Here is a 20,434-nt window from a genome sequence, read left to right as displayed (position 1 = left end):
TCAAATCCACCAACTTGGCCCATGGAAGAAAATCTTACATAAAAGCATAACTGCATTTACTACAATACAAATACAACGTGTGTGGTGTCCCTGCATCTCACGGTCCAGCCTCTATGCCTAAATTTATTATAGTGAAGCTTTGGTTTTGTTGGCCTGAGATTATTGCCTGAGTCTGTTTCCTGGTATGATAGTCAAATTTTCATTTAAAAAACCTTAATTCTTATACCAACAATTCATTCATCAAGATAGATGATTCAGGACAGAAAAGAAAAATGTCAACCAAACCCCAACCTATCACCTTTGCAACTGCTCATAAACCAAGTTAGATTTTGCACAAACATTTTGCTGATGTGGCTTTTAATATGGGCACCAGATCCTAATCGTTTATGATCTCAGTATTTACTAAGACTCCTTTCTATGCCCAAGTATAGAATACAGCCAGCAGTAAGTCTGCCCCAGAGCCTGAGTGTCCTAGTAGCACCGCTGTCAACTTGATACGGCCTGAAGTCACCTAAAAAGTCTCAGTTAAGCACTTGTCTTTATAAGGTTGGTCTACGGGCATGTCGTAGGGGACTGTCTTGATGGTTTAGGGTTGGTCTGTGTGGGATTGTCTTGATGCTTAAGGGTTGGTCTGTGTGGGGTTGTCTTGATGGTTAAGGGTTGGTCTGTGTGGGACTGTCTTGATGGTTAAGGGTTGGTCTGTGTGGGACTGTCTTGACTGTTAATTGATATAAGGGTCCCACCCACAATGGGCAGTGCCATTCACGAGCATGTAGTCCTGAGCTATATAAAAAGCTAGCTCACAAAGAGCCTGTGAGCAAGCCAGCCCTCAGCTTTCCTCCACGGTTTCTGTTTCAAATTCTGTTTAACCGTTACCCAGGACACAAGCCAAATAAATTGTTTACTTGTTGTAGTTGGCCAGACTGTCTTATCACAGGAACAGAAAGGAATCTACAACCTCTCAAGCTTTATGATCTTGTAAGTGTTCAGACATGATCTTTTTTACAATTTAAGATATTTGACATGTCCTTCCTGGTTTAACAGCACTGTGGCAGTGAGAAGCAAAGAGAAGAGGTTTTAAACACTGCAGCCTCGTTTTGAAAGGCAAGTTAGAAGTTGTGTGCTCCTTCAAGACAATTCAATCATCCCATGGAATCAGTATGACATGTCTTAATGGCTCTTGGTGCCCCATTGGTAAAGAGTAGTTAGCGATTTAAGATTCCTGACCACCCTGGAGCATGGCCATCTATCACGGATACAGAGGGTAAACAGTGAGTCAGATACATCTCTAATAATTCTGCAGAATTAGATTACCGCCTTCTGCTCCTCATATCCTCACCCGCGTATTCATCCATGTGACATGCATTCATCAAAGCCTTTACTCTTTTACCAGTCAATGTGCTAGAGACTTTAAAAGGAATAATGCACAGTTCTCCTCCTTGAGGGACGAGGCAAGTGAAGTAGTGATAATCCAGTGGGGGTAAATTCAATGGTGGAGTTGACGTAACAGTCCACTACGGATGTGAAGATGGACTTAGCAGATGGGGGAAATAAACTATTTCCCCAAGGCTCTGTGGAAATCTAAAGGGCTAGCTAAGTAAATTTTGGGTAGGGGGACAAAAAGGGGAGGTAGAAGCATTCCATACAGAGGGAACAGTACCAGCAGGGACACAGGCATGGGAGGAGCATTGGCAACGTCAAGCTCAAGGCAGGCCAGTGGTGTCAACTTTACAGTGGATCTTAAAAACCATTGTCAACAATCTTGGGTCAATGAGTCCTTCAAGGAACCATCAACGGTTTGAAGCACAGGTGGATATGTCACACTGTGGGCCAGGCAGATGAGGCTGGCAGTAAACGAGATTATGGGGTTGGCAGGTGTACAGGCAGTTCCGCGTGAAGCAGATGGACAATAGTTGTTTTGTTGTTTCAGTTTAATCTTTCCAAGAAAGTGTAGGTGCTCAAGTTCTCCATATTCCACTCATATACACAGATCAACTTTTATCACTTTGTTATGAAATATGATGATGCATTGAGGGTGTACCATGGCGGGCCCACACCAAGGTATGCCCTGAGGAATTATGCCATACACCAGATTTGGTATGAAGGTGTTATTGGGAGAAAAGATAGGAATGAGGACCTGGAGAAGGCGTAGAGGCAGAGGAGTGGACGTGTAGGCGGGCAGGTGGATGGGGACAGAGGCAGAGGAGTGGACGTGTAGGCGGGCAGGTGGATGGGGACAGAGCCATGAGGGCAGAGAGAAAGACAGAAAGGGAGAGGAAGAGAAGCCAGGGGCAGATAGGTGATGGAGGTAGCAGCAGGTGATGACTGATGTAAAACGTTGCTAGGTGACTAAGGGGCAGGCCAGCTGAATCACCTGTACACTAACACTCTTGGTAAAACTTTATAAAAGTTTGCAACCGTTTGTTTGTTTTAATAATCAGTCGACCCAAACCTCTTTGCCACATATTTCTGTTTGAGTGAAGGCAAATAGCAATTCTTTCTCTCAAGATGCTATCTGGCAGTCATCTCGCCTTGGCCTGGTCCATGTGACATAAATTAAAATAGCTGTGAAAGCTAACATCCTTGGAAGACATGCGTTGAGCCTTCTAGAAATGCTGATGCCCGCCTGTGCCCTTCTGAATCCTGCCTTAAGGTGTAGCTTTTAAAGGCACAATTCTTATTGCTTGACCTTGATATGACCTTGTAAAAAAAACCATCTGCCGCTGTGCCCTCCAGTTCTCCCCACACGTTCTTTAAGATCTCTGACTTTCCACAATGCTATGAGCTCTAATTATATTCCCCGTAATACCTGATTTTGTGAAGGACAGGATTCAAATCTTTGTCCATCCTCACATATACTTCACTCCGTTCTTTCCTATATTATGTATTTCTCAAAATCTGCTTATCACAGCTTAGCAGTATTTCCTAAGGCCACGCTTGAGGAAATAAATGTAAATTGGCCACATTGCTGGGGAGGGGGTAGAAAAGACTGACAAGGCCATGACAAGGAAATTGAGTTAACTCTTGCAGCCAATGAAACTGTGATAAGGCCATGGGGGATGGAAACAGACTCCACAGTGGGAACACCAGCTTAGCTGTTTATTGGCTGTGTGACATTGAGCAGGTCGGCTTCCTTGTGCCGTGACTGCGTCGTCTGAAATTGTTGTGGGAATTTGGTGAGTTTTTGCACTTAACTTTCACAAAATGTCCTAGAAAGAACTAAATGTTATGGTCATGAACCACCATCAGCATCATCATCATCATCATCATCATCATCACCATCATCCTCAGTCAGTGTGAAAAGCCTGCTCACTAGTGAAATGGGGCACTTGACAATGCATATGTTTTCTCGCAGCTCAACTCTTTCCTCTTAGATGGATCCACACAGCAACTACACACATACACACACACACACACACACACACACACACACACACTGTATGACATTGCAAAGAATGTCCCTTCTAGGAAGTGCTCAAGAATTTTGAAATGTGCACTTCTGAAGCACACATTTGTTTTCCGAGTCAAATGCATTCATCTTCTGGCTGCACGGGAGAAATTACAAATTCACTCACATGCACCGTTTAATAGGGGATGGCATTTTAGATGTGGCTGTAGTTCATCTTGACAGGGCTAATGCAAGGCGCTGGAAGCCGGCATGAATTAATTGGAAATCCTATTACAAACTCAGTGACAAATAACTCTATTCACCATTATGGCCCGTTCTCTCCATCCTCCACCCACCCCCCTTCCCCAACACACACACACCTCAATTAGCGCTGTTTGGCCTGCTCTACCCCAGATTCATGCCAGACAAATCCACACACCAAGATTCAGATGTAGCGCTCTTGGAAACCATTTTCAGCTGCTCCTTGAGGAGATCTATAAAGTCCCAAATGAGCCACAGTGAGGTGCTTTTGTGATATGCTGATGTGGGAACGGAGGGGAATTTATTTCTTTACAGATCATTTCCACACCCCAGTGGCCTAATGGACTTATTAGCTTTGCCACAAAGCGAATCTATTAAGTACTCCTAAAATCATCAAGCATCCTTAATAGAACAAGGAGCAACGGGAAAACCTATTATGATGATGGCGCTATGCATTATGGTTAGCCTGGGGTTACCGGCCCCCATGCAACCAAAACTTCATTAATTCACACTGACTTGCTAAATGTTGACTGCCACGGTTATTTCAGTGATCAATAAGCACAGAGAAAGAGTCATAAAGCTTATGGCAGCCGAACCCACGAGCCCGCATTGGTGCATCTGGCAGTGTTTTTCTATGGTGTTCTTTTTCAATTACACTCTAAGACACTAAAAAGCTCAGTTTGTGTCAAGTTTCTCAAAAGAAGGTTTCCCACATTAAATAAAGTGAATTCTCTTCTGATTTCAAATCGAGCAAAGTTCAGCGATCTTTAGAAAACCCTATTCCCACACAGACTGCAGATGATTAAGGATAAATGGTTTAACGACTTGGAAGAGCAATAAAAGAACGCATTTCCCTGCAACATCTAAAGGAGAAAGCCAAGACAATTGGTTTGAAAACCCTAGGACTAGTCTTGTGAGTAAAATACGCCCTGGGCCCAGGGAGGCAAGGTCTTCTCATTCATCTCCTGCGAAAGGTCTGAGAGTCGTGTCATCGCCCTGGCCTCTGCCCTCAGCTGCTTGTCTTCTGGAGCCTCACATCAGACCAGACCCCGCCCCCCCCCCGCCCCAGGAACCTCGGGGGCTTAGATTTCACTTGGAGACTTTCACTTGGCTACACATGAAAGGAAGGCTTAAAAGGAGAGAAAGCCAGAGAGAACCCGCACTGCAGTCTAACCTGGGGTGTTTGCGGCTGTCATCCACGCTCCCAGCCTTCTCAAAAAAGGGGTGGCCACTGAGACAGGCCAAAGCAGTAGAACAATTCTTTATCAGCAGCAAGTTCAATAAAAACAAGAGTTCTTATTTTGTTCGTTAAGAAGAGCAGGGCGGTGGACCCACTTTACTTCGCAAATGTTTGCTTCTCACACGTTCAAGTTGTTTCAGATGTCATTAAAATCCTCACACGCTCTGCACACAAATATTTGTGATGGAATGCTTTCCACCTCCATCTCTGCCCCACCGAGCACATGCCAATCTATCTTGCAAAAACGCTCCGTGATGAGCCAGCTGAGAGTCCATCAGGTAAATAAAACTCTCGCTGCCAATTTATTTCATGGACTCAAAATGCCAATACCCCGATATACATGCAAGGCGGCCTCTCTCTAAATTCAGATGCCTTCATGCATTGCTTGCTGCTCCATAAAGTTAAACAGATTCAACGGCCAACCTACTGAAGACAGAGTCTAGAAGATGCCCTTACAGCGGCAACGGCTATAAAACGTGACTTCAGCGATAGCCAAATTAGCACTAACTCTGCCTGATTCCGACACAACTTCCAAAAACTTTTCAGAAAGAATGAAGGAACAAAGAAATAGATAGTTACCACACACAGAGAAGCAAGCTACACCACAGATTTAAAAATTATTTTTTAAGTTTTTTACTTGGGGATGTATGCATTTGTGCATTGGGTGTGAGTACGTGTGCCATGACAAACACGTAGAGGTCAAAGGGCAGTGTTGTGGCTTTGGTTCTCATCTTTCACCATGTGGGTCCTGGCCATTGGACTCAGGTTTCTAGCCTTGCACAGCAAGCTCCTTTACCCACTGAGGCACCTCACCAACCCAAAATAATATACTTAATGGTTATTAAAATAAAGCTTTGTTCTCAGGGTGTCTAGGTCAGATCCTTAGTCACCTATGATTTGGCTATGATTTGAAATATTTCAATGTCGACTTGTTGCCCTAGTAGTTACTACCAGCTAGTTTTGTAAAGTACTGTGGGGGAAAGCACTGGCAATCTCAAACCTCTTCTTAGTCCGTCTTTTATTTCTTGTTTCCTTTAACGTTTATTCATAAAGAACACTGTGCTACAGGGGTTTTGATTTGCTGACCATTTCTTAAGTTTCTGAAATCTCACTCACTGCACCTCTGAAGCTCCAAATAGCCTAGTCATAACTTAAAATCCACCACGGCTTTGTAAATAACCAGCACTAAAGGGGAAGATTCTCCCCCCCCCCCATACTTACATTTATTTATTTATTCATTCATTCATTCATTCATTCATTCATTCATTTATTTTAGGGTGCCAGGGAACCAACACAGGGCCTGGTCCATTCCAGGTTAGCCCTTCCCCCGCCAAGCCACACCCTAACCCTATGCCTATTCATTTGGTGCAAGCTATTGTCAGAGCATCCTTTCCCTTACACAGCTGTTTTCTTTAGCTTTCCCTCGAAGAAAACCTCTCTATCTAACCAGCCGTTCTCCTCCATCCCATATCTGGTTCCAATTTTACTCCAACTCAAGAATGTGAGCGGACCTAGGCCAGCCTAAAGGAGTGCTGAAACCCCCAGTTTGAAGGCAGAGCTGTAGAAGGAAGAGGTGGGTGACAGAACACTGTTCAGCAAAAAAAAAAAAAAAAATTTAAGGAACAGGAAACAGCAAAACAAAAATTAAGATGGAGAGGAGAGAAGGAACAAAATGAAACCACAGTAGCAAGAGCAATTCCTGAAGCACGGTCTTGTCGACACCAACAACGTCTTTACCACAATCTAGGGATGGTTCCCAGTGACCTCTTAAATCAAATTAATGTTCTAAATCATCGGTTTTATAGCCCTCGGTTTGGGTTGACCGGTCCACCTCGTATTTTCTACCCTCAGAAAGCAAAACAGTTGCTGTCATCACCTCTGGGCTCACACACCTCCAGGGGTTCCTGAGAGGAGCTCAGGGCTCCTTCAGCGCCCCCAGGCCTGGTTCCCAGCCAGGTTTGTTCCACTATCTACCTACAGCTGATGACTACACGTGGTTTCATTTGCTGGCATCTTTGTCCATCTAGGATGGCTGCTTCTGTTGTTCGAGATTGTATAAAAGAAGCTAGGATCAGAGATCCAGTTCTGGTGTGGGCCCACAGGTGGTCCAGGCACCGTCTTCCTGCCGATTCTCCCCAGCCCACCTGACAGAGGTGCTGTTTTTGTGTGTGTCCAGGCTGCCCCGACTCATATTGTCACAGTGTTCATCTCACTCGGCGTAGAACCCATTTCCCCTGGATCAGAGCATCCTGCAACTGTGGGACTCCGCATTACTCATCTTGATACCCTGAGCACCTACCTCAGTGTCCGTTAAAAAAAAAAAAAAGAAATCCTTGCTGGAAAAAACTAACGACAAAAGAAACAAATGCTGTTGTCCCTAGTGGGCGGAGTGCTAACATGTAGACGGACAAGCAGAAGAAATTTATAGTCAAGGAAAAGCAACTGAGAAGACAGTTGGGTAGGTAGGTCCACTGGCTTTGTATGTATTGTACAATACACACCATCATATGCTATGGGTGCCCAGGGTCGGCTGCTGCACTGTCCTTTTGAAGCTATCTTCAGCGCATCCTCTGTGCATGCTGAAATGGGAGTGGCACAGCAGTGAGTACTGAAAAGAGCAGGAATTCCGCTCGTGGGGTTCTGGGAAAGCCGAGAACCCTCAGAAGTGCTTCGGGGAGACCTGGGACAATGTGAACGAGCCCTGCTAAGCGGCATCCACGTTCTGGACGGGAGCCGTTGTTGAATGCTTGCTGGGAAGCAAACTGCCGGCATCTGAAAAATGTCAAACAAGCTACGTAGCAAACCACAGCAAACAAGTATTTTCCTTAAACATTCACCGGGCGGTTATGAGGAAATAGCCCCCTATAGCTGATTTATTGGTTTCTCTCGGATGGCCTTAAAAGGGGAGTGCCCAACTGTCAGATAAAACTCTGAAACAGACCTTACGAATGTCTTTAAGGGAACATAGCAACTGAGAACATAATTCACTGAAGCAAACAAAATGCAGGAAACTCATGTCACTCATTGTCCTGAATGTTCGTTTCCTATTTCACTATGTGCTCAACAACTGTGATAGTGTTTTCCAGAAAGCACAGACATTTACTGGGGGGAAGAGTCCCCTGCAGTGACTTGAGTTACTAGCTTCAAGACTCAAGGCATGATGGGAAATACTTCCTGGGAAAATGTTAAGTTCCTGCCTATTGCAAAGCAGTTTGGTTCCTGGTAAAGCAAACTGCTCCCTTTCTTGTGCCACACTAAGCATCTCACCTGACTTGGGGCTGAGGGTTAGACAGGCAGGAAGGGCCATGTGCCAGGAGCTCTGTGCATTCTTACAGAAACCCAGGTAAGGAAAAGCCAGGAGACTGTGTGGAAGTGGACTGTGTTATGGAAAAGGTCTGAGAAGAATCCAGTCAAACCTGATGACTTCGTTTTGGATTTGTCTCCATGCTTTCATTTTAGGACCCCAGAGAAAGTATGCCCACATAACTTAAACAATGAATGCTTAAAAAAAAAAATAGTTCAGGGTTTCACCATTAAAACAACATTGCAATAAACCCAAGCACATGTGGTCAATGGACAAAAGTTCCAAGGCAATTCGACTGCAGAAATGATAAACTTTTCAAAAGATGATTCTAGAACAATTGAGATGGGATGAGACCTGACCCCTATATCTCATACCATATGAAAAGAAAACAAAGCAGAACGATTTGAGATGATTTCCATAATGAAATGTGAGAGTAGAAACGTTGTCGTTTTCTAGGGGGGAAAGACAGAAAAAAAAAAAAACCTAGCCATAAAAAAGCTGATAAACTGGACTCTCTTAAGATTGGAGTTCATCCAAAGATACAATGAACAAAAAATAAAAATGTAAGTGACAGATTGGGAAAATATTTTCAATGATAACATCGAACTAAAAGCTCAATCCAGAAACATAAAAAAAAAAAAAACTCCTATAAATCAACGAGAAGCAAGCGTTTGCCTTTTTAAAAAAGACAAAACAGGAGTTAGTGAGATGTCTCAGCAGTCAAGAGTTCACACTGCCTTTGCAGAGCACCTTAGTTTAGTTCCCACATCAGGGAGCTCACAACCACCTTAACCTCCAAGGAGACTCAGTGCCTCTGGCCCTCATGGAATCTGCATGCTGGAGCACATAGCTACATGCACCTACACATGTACACATACATAGGTAAAAATGACAAAAGTAAACGAGCACCCAAACATACAAAGGGGAAGTGTGCTATGTGGTCATGGTCAGGACCCAACATCTTGTGTAATAGTGGAGCCCAAAATAGCACTAAAATGAGTTATCATCTCTCGTTTATTAGACAGATGGAAATTTAAGGATGACTGGACTACAGCTCAGTGACAGGGTGCTTGGCCAGTACAGTGAGGCTCCAGCCTCCCTCTCTAGGACCGACAATACCACCAGCAACAAAAGGAGTAAATGGATGAACAAAGATCGACATCAGAAAACGTAAAAAAAATAAGAAGAAAGTAGAATGCCCATATACCGCAGATGGGGAGCCGGAAGCTGACAAGTTCTTATAAAGATACATGGTTTACTATATATTAACCAACAAGAAACGGAGACATTATGTCCACACAAAGACTAGTACAAAAATGCTCACTGTGGCACTATTTATGAATACCGAATACCAAAAACATAATCCAAATGTCCATCAGGATGAGATCAAGCAATGGAACACTACCCGACTATAACAGTGAAGGCCGGGGGGGGGGGGGGGGAAGGTCAGTGGTACCACTTGTTTGGGATGCTGGAACGCTGAGTTCACAGTCCAGTGAAACCACCAATATAACAAACAAAGTACACGTCAGCGAAGGTAGCCAACATAAACATTAGGAGATTCTGCTGATGCAGCAAACAAACCAGACAAACCCACTGCGGCAGAAGTCGGGATAGAAGGTCCATGTGATAGGAGAAATGTATGGGAAGAGGCAGTGGGAAGATTTTCTTTTTCTTTCTTTTTGTTTTGCTTTGGTTTTTGTTGTTGTTGTTTTTATTTTGTTTTGTTTTGAGACAGGCCTTCGCTGTCCTAGAATTCACTCTGTAGACCAGGGTGGCCTTGGACTCAGAGACCTGCCTGCTCTCTGCCTCCCAAGTGCTGGGATTAAAGGCGTGAGCCACCACGATTGCCTGGGTTGAGAAGATTTTCTAGACTTTACTCTGCATCTTGGTTGGGACATGAGGTACCCAGACCAACACGTATCAAATGAAATAGAGTGTTCACTTGTGATCCATACTTCCCACATGTAAATTTTACTTCAGTTTTTGTTTTTTTTTTTTTTTAATTGAGAAAAGACTCAGAAGCAGCATTTAGGTAATAAATCAACAGTGACCTAACACACCAGGCATGCTACCATGCATGAACACAGAGGGAGAAATGTGAAAGTTCAAAGTGAGTTAGCCATACTGTCCATTAACAGAATGCCAAAGCTGAGAAAACAGGAACTTTAAAGTATGAGATGGGCAGGTCCAAATTTTTGGCTCTGTAATGTGCACTATGACTTTGTACCCTTCAAAGTCCATGTTTGACAATTGCATAATCAAGTTATAAAGCATAGCAAAACAACAACCTCTCTCTCTCTCTCTCTCTCTCTCTCTCTCTTTCTCATACACACACAAATCACACAGTGTTCTAAGTAAGTTTATAATTTTGTTAGTCCACCTTTAAATACCTATCCTTGCCTACATAGAGGCTACAGGTTGGACCAACCTGAGAAGACGGACACTCTTCCAAAAGGAAAGCTATCTCCAAGCAGTACAGAACACGTAGAATGTCTGCTGTAATCCAACCACACTGAGCACTAAGCGGGCCTCTCCACCCCAAGTCCAACACTTCACTCTGAGTCCCATGAGCAAAGGAAGAGAGAACGGCGGCATGCATGGGCACTGGGGACAGATAAAAGATGATAAAAGTATGGGGAAATATTATGATGGACAAGCCGCAGAAGTGAGATGCATTAATAGCACAGCGTTTAGAGTTCAGCTTTCAACACTATGAAAAGGTCTCAGGTAAAGCGAGCAAGACCGGTTCACAGACACTAAAGGAAAAATACAGCTTAGACTGATGCATGTATTATTTAAGTTTGGATTAAAGAATTTCCTGACAGGGAGGGCTGTTAAATATTGCAATGGATTATGATAGCTCCTTCACTAGGGACCTGTAAAAATAGGGCATCTCTCAAGCTTGGCTCTGCCTAAGGGTAAGGAACACATTGTGAGTGCTTTCTAGGAATGCTATGAGCTCTTTAGCAATCAAGTTATTTGAGAAAATTATTAATGATTTTTGTCCTATTTCTCTATGAAAGGTAGACTCTCAAGGATAAGGGTATTGGTTAGGGTTTGTTCCTGTTGTCGTTGCTGCTGCTGCTGCTGCTGCCAACCTGCCCGAGAGTCACCTGGGAAGAGGAACCTCAATTGAGAAAATGTCCTCATCAGAACAGCCTGTAAGCAAGTATGTAGGGTATTTGCTTGATTAATGATTGTTATGGGAGGGCCCAGCCCACGGTGGACTGCTCCAGCCCTGGGCAGGTGGTCCTGGGTTATGCAAGCCATGGAGAACAAGCCATCGAGCTGTATTCATTCCTCCACGGCCTCTGCTTCTGCTCCTGCCTTGGATGACCAACTCCAGCCTGTGGTGTCTTATCACAACAGCAGAAAGTATCTAAGACAAGAAGCGAGGGAGTAAGGTAGCGGAGGTAGGCAAGGAGGAGGCACTTAGAAGGAAAACAGACATTGAACTTAATGGAAACACGAAATCTGGACAGCCAGGACCCTTCACACTATCCGAATCCGCTACCGTGCCATTACAACAACTGTAATGGTTGCTGCGGTCAGACAGCCATCCTTGGCTTTTTATCTAGTTATTTAAGCTACGAAACAGTCTCACGGGGCGTGCGTATATCACCGTTCCTACTGTTCAAAGGGGTGTTCCGGCAATTAAATGTGGAGCCTCAGAGCAATGACTGAATCATTATTTTAAAATAATCACCTCTTAGTTTCAAATAAATTCACTACAGGCACAATAAAATCAATCCCGTGAAATTCCCAATATAGAACCAAGGTCTTTAAAATATAATTAAATCTGTTCATGTAAAACAAAACAAAACAAAACAAAAAAAAAAAACAAAAAAAAACCAAGCCTCTCAAATCCTTTGCATGCATAAGCTTTGCGATTCTGGTTTTTCAAAAAGAGAGTAACAAAAAATGGTAGCTAAATCTCCTCAGGTCTCTCCCAGCTGAGCTCCCCTGACAACTGTGAGAAATGACGCATGAAAAATACTTTGGAAATATTTCTGAGGTAATGAAATGAATGTTACTTGAACATACTAGCGGCCATTTCCCCTCTGCTTCCTCTATGAGGACTGTGGAGGAAAATACCTCTGGAAGGAAAAAAATTACGAGTCCACTTAAAACGAACAACTTTCCCAGCAGGAATATGCACGTTTCATTGGCACGTCCCTCCAAACCCAGTACTCCAGCTGAGGAAGGACAATCGCCTGATGTAAAGCAATGAAGGGAGAAAAGGCTGTAGCCGCCAAGCTGCTTCTCCGGCTCTCACTGTACTCTACACAAGAAGCCAACAAGATACGAACTAGAGATGTCTCCGACCAAAATGAACAATTTCTATGAACAGTTGCCTTCCTCCCGCTCTCTCCTCCCCTTCTCTTTCCCTTCTTCCTTGTGTACACATTTTTGAGGTGCAGCATGGGGAGTCGAAACATGGAGCCCATTCTGCCTTCCCTCTTTCTTTTCCTCCTTTCTTCCTTCCTTCCTCTCCCTCCTCTTCTCTTTTGTTTTTGAGGCAGGGTCTTGTTATGTAGTCCAGGTTAGTTTCAAACTTGCCATGTAGTGCAGGCTGGTGATCCTCCTGTCTCGGTCTGCCTGGGTTCTCCTGAGCACCAGCTCTTATGTACTTATCTTTTTAATGTAGCAAAGCGCATAAAACAAAGTGAACTTCTGCACACACTGAAGGCTACTTTTATTATGAGCTTAATAGAAATCTCACGTGACATTCACTTATCGCAGGAGGAGCAGCAATAAGTTGCAGGAGACGCAGCACACTGCTACGGAGAGCACCCAGGCAGTCATTCCTCACTTTAGTTTTTGAGGCACGCGCTCTCCTCTCTCACTGAACCTGATTGGCTGGACTAGCTGACCAGCAAACCTCAGGCAACCTCCTGCCTCTGCATCTAAATGCTGATATTACAGGGGCATGCCGGCACACCTGGGTGCATGCCGGCACATCTGGGTGCATGCCGGCACACCTGGCTTTGCAGAGCAAGAACACTACTGACTTAAACATCTCTCGAGCACCAGGAATATATTTTTGAGCATAGAATAATGACAAGCCGAATTAAAGGACAGAGAACACACATACCCACTCGCCTCTGGAAGGCAGGATACGGTAGGATACGGGGAGAGAGAGAGAGAGAGCGCGAGCGCACAGCACACGCATGTGCAATACAAACAAGTACTGCTTTAAAACTAACCTGCATCCGGAGAAATAAAGGATGTGCAACTCGAGCGCCTGGGGCTACACGTTTCAATCAATTGCTTTTGAATAAACGCATATGAAGACAACCAAAGACGTAAAGGGTGGTAACCTTTTAACCTCACTTGAGAAACAAAACCCTTTAAAAGCCATCAACGTCAACTGCACTTTACTTCATCAGTGACATAGCCGACAAGCTGCAAACGAAATTGAGGAGTGGACTCCTGTCTGTAAATACTCCCCTTCGTCCCACTCCACACTGCTCCCAACTCTTCCTGATTAGAATATTCAGCTACACTAATTAGTCAACAACTTTCCTGTAGTTCCAATGGCCTCAGTTAAACTGTTACGCCTGCTATTCAGACCGTCTCTGGATAACCAGACTTGCAACTTTGCTATCCTAAGTTCCTCTATGGAAATGGAAAAATAAGTAGTAAATAAACACAGAAAATACAACCAGAAAAAGAAAAGAGGAAAAAAATAGGAAGAAAGGGACAACAGGGCACAGATTGTCTCCATGATCATGCCCCCTGTTTCTGCGGAGCGTGTGACTAGACTAATTGGTACGATGTCACTTCGAGGGCCTAGGTAGACAGTGTGATCCAGTGTGTGACGCAGTGGCATTGATGATCTTGGAGCTCCCGGGGGTTGAGTGTGTTAGCTTTGGAGAGAATAATGAAAGAGCCTAAGCACCCCCTCAGTTCCAGAGGGGGTGAGCTCACTGCACTTGTGACCACATGGAAATCACTCGCCATGTCACCTTCAAAAATACCTCCTCCTTATGCAAGTGTAGAGATCAAAATATGATCCTCATTATTTTTGAGGTTGAATTGCTGGGGTGCGTGTGTGTGTGTGTGTGTGTGTGTGTGTGCACGCGCGCGCATGCGGGCGCAGGCAGAGAATAAATAAGCTAGATTCCTCCCTGAACAGAGGCAGCCCAGCTCTGGAACCTGCTTCATAAGACTCTTGTTAAATACATACTGTCGTTCATAGACCAGGATGGGGCTGAAGCATCTGTATTTCTAGCAGCTGCCAGTCAAGGAAATCCCATCCCTGGGACCACAATTTGACAAGCAAAAGAATCAGTCTCCTCCCCAAACTCCTTTGCTGGGTTTCTTCTCAATGACCTCGGCTCCACCTTTGAGTCTTTTTACTATCTAAAGCTACTCCTAAGACGATGATCTCACCTAGCTCTGCCTTTGAAAACCATGTGCATAAGCCTTCCTCAACCATGGCTACATACTAGAATCAACTAGGAAGTGTTTGGTTTCCTTCTCCTCTTCTTCCTCCTCCTAAGCATTCGTTTAAAGTTTTCTAAGGCCCCACACCAAATCCATTAAATGAGCATCTCTAGCGTTAGTTAAAAACCTACACATTTTGAAGAGCTCCTGGTTGACTCCTCATAGACATAGCTAACTATGAACTAGCCCACCTAACTTGCTGGTCCACCTCCTGAGACCTGCCAGATCTGTGTAGGGTTTCTGGACCCTGCTCCAGGGGAACAGGCATGTTCAAAAACCCCAGAAGTCTCAAACTTAAGATTTAAAAATCTATCCCGGGAACAAAAGGTGTGGGACAAAGTTCTCTCCCAGTTTCCACACCTGCCCCAGGAGCACGTGACACAAACCCAAGGTGGTTATAGGTGGTCAGTCACGGTGAGCTTGTCACCTGTTCTCACCCCCCACCCCCCTTTGTAAACAGAGCATGGCAAGTATCCTAATCCTAGCCAATGAAAGGCATTCACCTCCAAGTCATGCCGCACAAATTAATGCGCACCAACTATTTCATCAAAGATCATCTTAGACTTGCTATTTATTCTGAGCTGTAACACTAGGGAAAGAAGGGCCGCCCTCTTCCCAAAGAATCCATCCCTGGACCCCAGGACCCGACTGTCAGCCAGGCTGTCATCGTGCCACCACTGCCACCACCACAGGCAGAGTTGCCGGTGGCTTCATGGCCACCATAGAAGCTCGCCCAGTCACCGCGGACACCTGCTGTTATTGGTGAGTCAGCACAAGTCGCCTCAGTGCCCATCTGTGGTGGCCAGCTGTCAAGACTGTTCCCGAGGCAGCCATGTTGTTCACCCAAGTCAACCTGGGCTCCCACTGCAACTTCACTCAGCTCCTGAGCCCGGGGTTCTGGCTGTAACCTGGTCAGGCCCGAGTGAACTACGATCGCCTGCCCCGTCTGCTGCTAAAGCGCAGCTGTGTAGCCAAGGAGCTGTAACATGGCTGTTCCCAAAACAGCAGTTCTATTCGCCCAAATGAGGGTGGGCTTCTGCCGCCGTCCAACTAAAAGAGCTGGCGAGCCGAACTACAGCAACTACAGATCTGATCCCAGTCAGCACTTCACACCTGAGCTCTGAGTGTCTTCCTCACACCTCAATTTATCTCAAGCTAGCAGCATGCCCAAAACAGAGTTCTGGATTTCCACCTGCCTCCCTACCAGTTTATCCCATCCCATCCCCACGCTTTACCTTGCTGCTTTGACAAAGACTAATTTTGTATGCATTCATGGCCACACCCAATCCTTCGGCAACCCTACTGGCTCTAACTTCTAAACAGACCGCACACCCATCCACTTCTTAATGACCCCCATTGCTCCCAACCTCACTAGTGATCCCAGGTTGTCACTCTGGCCCCGCCCCCATGCGTCCTCTACTCTGTCTCTTGTCCGTCAGTCTCAAAGTGACTTTCCATTTTCTTAAAAGTCAAACAAGACCCCCCCACCCCACCCCCACCCCCGTGGGTCTTTCTGCTTTCTGCCCCGAAGCCCTGTTTACTACAATTAAATATGCCCACAGCACCGTTCTAGGACTCCGTAGCCTCTAGAACTGTGAAAATGTACACTACGGCGACCTTTAAACTACTAATCACATGTTGGCTCCAGAGCCTAAAACAAAAAAACAGCAGAAGGAAGTTATTACGCAAGGCTCAAGCTCATTTTCAGTGTCAGAGCTGAGGAATTTCTCTAATCAGGAGCTGCCAATCAACATGGAGACCAGCTAAGCACCTAGCAGCGTGCTGCCGAGGGGAACTCTGGGGTCACTCTGTCCTCTCAGCATCGCTCTTTAGCACTTTATTTCTCCTTCCTTGCTCAACAACACTTCAAACCCAGAGCAAAGAATGCTTAATGGTGATTTTTTTTTTCCCCCCAGCTCTTTTGAAGGTGTAGTGGTAGCTACATCTGAAAGGATTATAAGCCATCCTTCAGTACAACACTTGTATATAATACAGTTATTATAAAAAACAAATACAGGGCATTATACTCTTGCTGTCAGCTGCACACACCGCTGCCTGCGAGACACAAATACATTCATTATTACGGTCCTACTTATCACCGTGTCCTCCTGTTTCAAATTCCTTCAGACGACACGCATCTCTTCCTAACACCCTCGGCTTGTACAGACAAACATCCACCCCTGCAACAAAGGGAACCTCTTTTATCCTCTCAGATATAAACTAACCAGAAGCCAAGACATGTGAGAGCAGAAACAAAGCTAGTGCCATAGTAAGGACAGAAGTGCGGGCAGCAGATGAAGTCCTGATTGAATATATATTGTTCAATTGAACACTGCCATACCAAGGACACTAATGCCTCACCCCCACGGGCGTAGCGAGGCCTTAGCCTGCTGACTGCAGATTCTGACAGTGTGTCCAGAAAACACCGACAGCTTCCTCCTCCCAGATGACAACAGCCAGGGAATGCACCCCCACAGCCTCCCACTATGACATTAGCTAACTGCATTTCCTTGTTTTATCTGTACCGATAAACCTGCCTCCTCCATTCAGACGTATAATACAAACATTCTGAGTTTTCCAGTCTGCTGGTACACCTCCATAAGAGCACACAGTCCACGCGACCCCAACTCTTTTATGTGTCAGGGTCTCTGTCGTTTCTTCATTCCTTCATCATCTTAGTCAGCTCAATCTGTAAAGCTGTGTAGGTTGTAGCATTGAAGAATGCCCACACTGACTCAAATAAACACACTTTGTAAATGCTACAAAAGGGCATCAAATGGCCTAGAAAGGACATTCACCACCCATTTTCTGTGTCCACGTCACTTAAGACAGTAGCCTGGTAGAAGTTATTTTCTGAGTTAGTGTTGCAATTAACACCTTTAAACTATGTCAACCGTTTGAGTCACTCATTTTTAAATAAGCTAAATAGTTACTCAAATGTTTTCACGTCTTTATATTTTTAATTTTATTTACACATATATAAGTGAGTTTCCATACGATTTAGGGATTAAAGAGGAAATATTTTTCTTGCATGTAGGTAACAAATACACTTCAGGTGACATTGTTATATATTTGTATATATAATGAGAGGAGAGAGAGAGAGAGAGAGGGAGGGAGGGAGGGAGGGAGAGAGAGAGAGAGAGACAGAGAGAGAGAGAGAGAGAGAGAGAGAGAGAGGATAAAGATAAAAGCGCTAGTACTTTAATTTTTACAGGCAAGATCCTTGAGACTTTGGTTTTTTTTTTTTCCTCAGAAACTATGTGTGGAGAGCTGAGGTTACAGCTTAGTCAGCAAACTGCATGCTACAGGGGCACTGAGGACCTGAGTTTGTGCATATTCACACACATACTGCCACATATGTGTGTGTGCACACATACTCATGCCTGTGGGAAGGAAGGAAGGAAGGAAGGAAGGAAGGAAGGAAGGAAGGAAGGAAGGAAGATGTATCTATGGACAGATGGATGGTCAGTCGGACTGTATGTCTGGGCCTTTCCTTAAAGCCATAGGGACTTAGAGTTGGAAGAGACTTAAAGGATTATTTAGCTGTATTTCCTCACATTGGGAGAAGGAAGCAAATTGACTGCCCACAGTTGAACACAGTTAACTAGCAGTGAAGCTGAGATAGGGGTCTAGACTTGGGTAAAAGGCTCTAAAAACCAGGCCCTGCTGTAGCGAAGAAAAGACCCAGAGCAAGTTAGGGAAAGTGTAAACTGGGGTTTATGGTGCTAAAATGCAAATGTTTTATTGCTTTCTCTCCTGAATGTATAGAGAAATCAGTTGAACCAGACCCAGATTGTGTGTGTGTGTGTGTGTGTGTGTGTGTGTGTGTGTACTAGCACACATGGTATTACCGACTATTCCTTTGTTATTCCCTAAGGTCTCCGACTTTATCACATCCCTCTTTCCTTTAGACACACAGAGCAAAAATAAATAAATAAATAAAAATAAATAAAATAAAATCATTACAATGTTGGCTGTATTCTTGAAAATTATTCTTTTAGCATATAAGATTATATTAATAGCTTAATATTTGTATTAAATATGGGAAGTTCTTGGGAAAATATATTCTACAATAGGCCCTACACAAAGGTGTTAGTAACACATATGACCCCCCCCCCAAACCATCCATACCCCAGTCTCCAGAACCTGAGTCTCTTACTCTATGCGGCAGAAGGGACTTTACATAGGGAATATGGGCATAGTGGATTATCGTGGTGCGCTTAATGAAATCACAGGGGCTCTAACGCCAGAGCATCCCCACCCAGTTCTGAGTGGAGGATGTGATTACGAAAGCGTGTGCAAACGGAGGCAACCCTGCTGCCTCTGAAGATGGCAGACGAGGACCATCAATCAGACAAGGGATGGCATGCTTCCCAAGAGCCCCCAGAATGGGTCGCACCGTCCTGCCTGCCTACACCCTGATTCTGGCTCAGGAAGACCCGGGTCAGATGTCTGATCTAACCCTAAGCTAATCAATGCATTTTGAGGCCACGCAGCTAATTGAAATTCATTTCAGAAGCAAGAGGAAATAATTACCACTGCCCCCCTTTCCGCCCCCCATATCCCCATACCCCCCCTCCCCCGCGCACCAGCCACCAGCCACCATTCTCATCTGGCCAGTCTGAGGTACAGGGCCATATGGATCTGGAAGAAATCTAGCCATGTGCTTCTGAGGACCCTTCCCACCGTCTTCAGGTTATATGAGGGTAACTTTAGAATAGTGCCCAGCTTGACAACAGAAAAGGAGGCTCTTGAAAGCCTGACAAAGACAACAGTGCACACACTTTGAACAACTTAAATCGTACTGTTTACTTTAGCAATATTCTTTGAACTACATGTGCTTCCAAGGGAAACAAAAATTGACTTTGAATAAATTTTACAGTCTTCTACTTGAAACAGCTGGTTGGAGTTTTCAAAAAGCATCTTGTCAGAATTATGTGTTGCTGTTTTTTTTTTTTTTTCCTAAGACATATTCCACCCACTAAGTCATACCAGAAGCTTTGGTAATCACGGAAGATGGCCTGCATGAACACAGATCCCTCGGAGCTCCATTCTGCAATAAGCTTTATAGAGGAAGGGGCAAATACATCAAATGCCTTATATGTAATTCCGAAGAAACTTACATAGATCGTATCATCTCCATAGCATGGGAGGGGCGAGCTAGACACATAATTATAACAATGAACAATAAAGCCAGCACCTCTCCCCCCCCCCACCCCCGTGACAGCAAATCAACAAGACACAACCCAAGGTTTAATAGATTCCTTTCAGTTCCCAGCAGAATGCGTCACAATCTGGAAAGAGACTTCCCATGAAGACTATAGTATAAAAAAAAGAAAGAAAGAAAGAAAGAAAGAAAGAAAGAAAGAAAGAAAGAAAGAAAGAAAGGGGGGGTGTGTGTAAAACCAACACAAAGCAGAAAGTTAAGCTGAATACCTACATAGAAAAAATGTGCCCAAACCAGAGTCTGAGACTCATGTTCCCAGTCTGGTTTATCTGAATACGGAGCCTCCACCTCATCCAATTGTTGACATTACATAATTAGCCGGCTACAATAATAACACTGCAGCTTAACACACAGCCACGACTTGGAGGAATTTTAACTACTTTGGTGAATTGCCTGTCACCAGCTACATCTGTGCTGCTCTTCAAAGCAAACGTGGGGAAAGAAGAGAGAGGAATGCTTAGTCTGCAGACTACTACAGAGCAAGAAAGGAAGGCCTGGCCCATCCAGAATTGAGGGTTTGGGGTATCTAGTCCACTCCCATCTGTTCACTGTTTTTATTTA

The 20,434-nt window shown here is 44.5% G+C and overlaps 1 protein-coding gene across 1 annotated transcript in view; it reads right to left on the bottom strand.

Annotated features, from left to right (window-relative positions):
* Positions 1–20,434, bottom strand: part of Sh3rf1 (SH3 domain containing ring finger 1) — a 159,436-nt gene that overhangs the window by 56,377 nt on the left and 82,625 nt on the right. The window lies entirely within an intron of this gene.

Source organism: Acomys russatus, chromosome 27 (genome assembly GCF_903995435.1).
Source record: "Acomys russatus chromosome 27, mAcoRus1.1, whole genome shotgun sequence".
NCBI classification, from domain to species: Eukaryota; Metazoa; Chordata; class Mammalia; order Rodentia; family Muridae; genus Acomys; species Acomys russatus.
The sequence above is the reverse complement of the archived record's forward strand: the minus strand, read 5'-3'. Positions and strand labels throughout refer to the sequence as shown.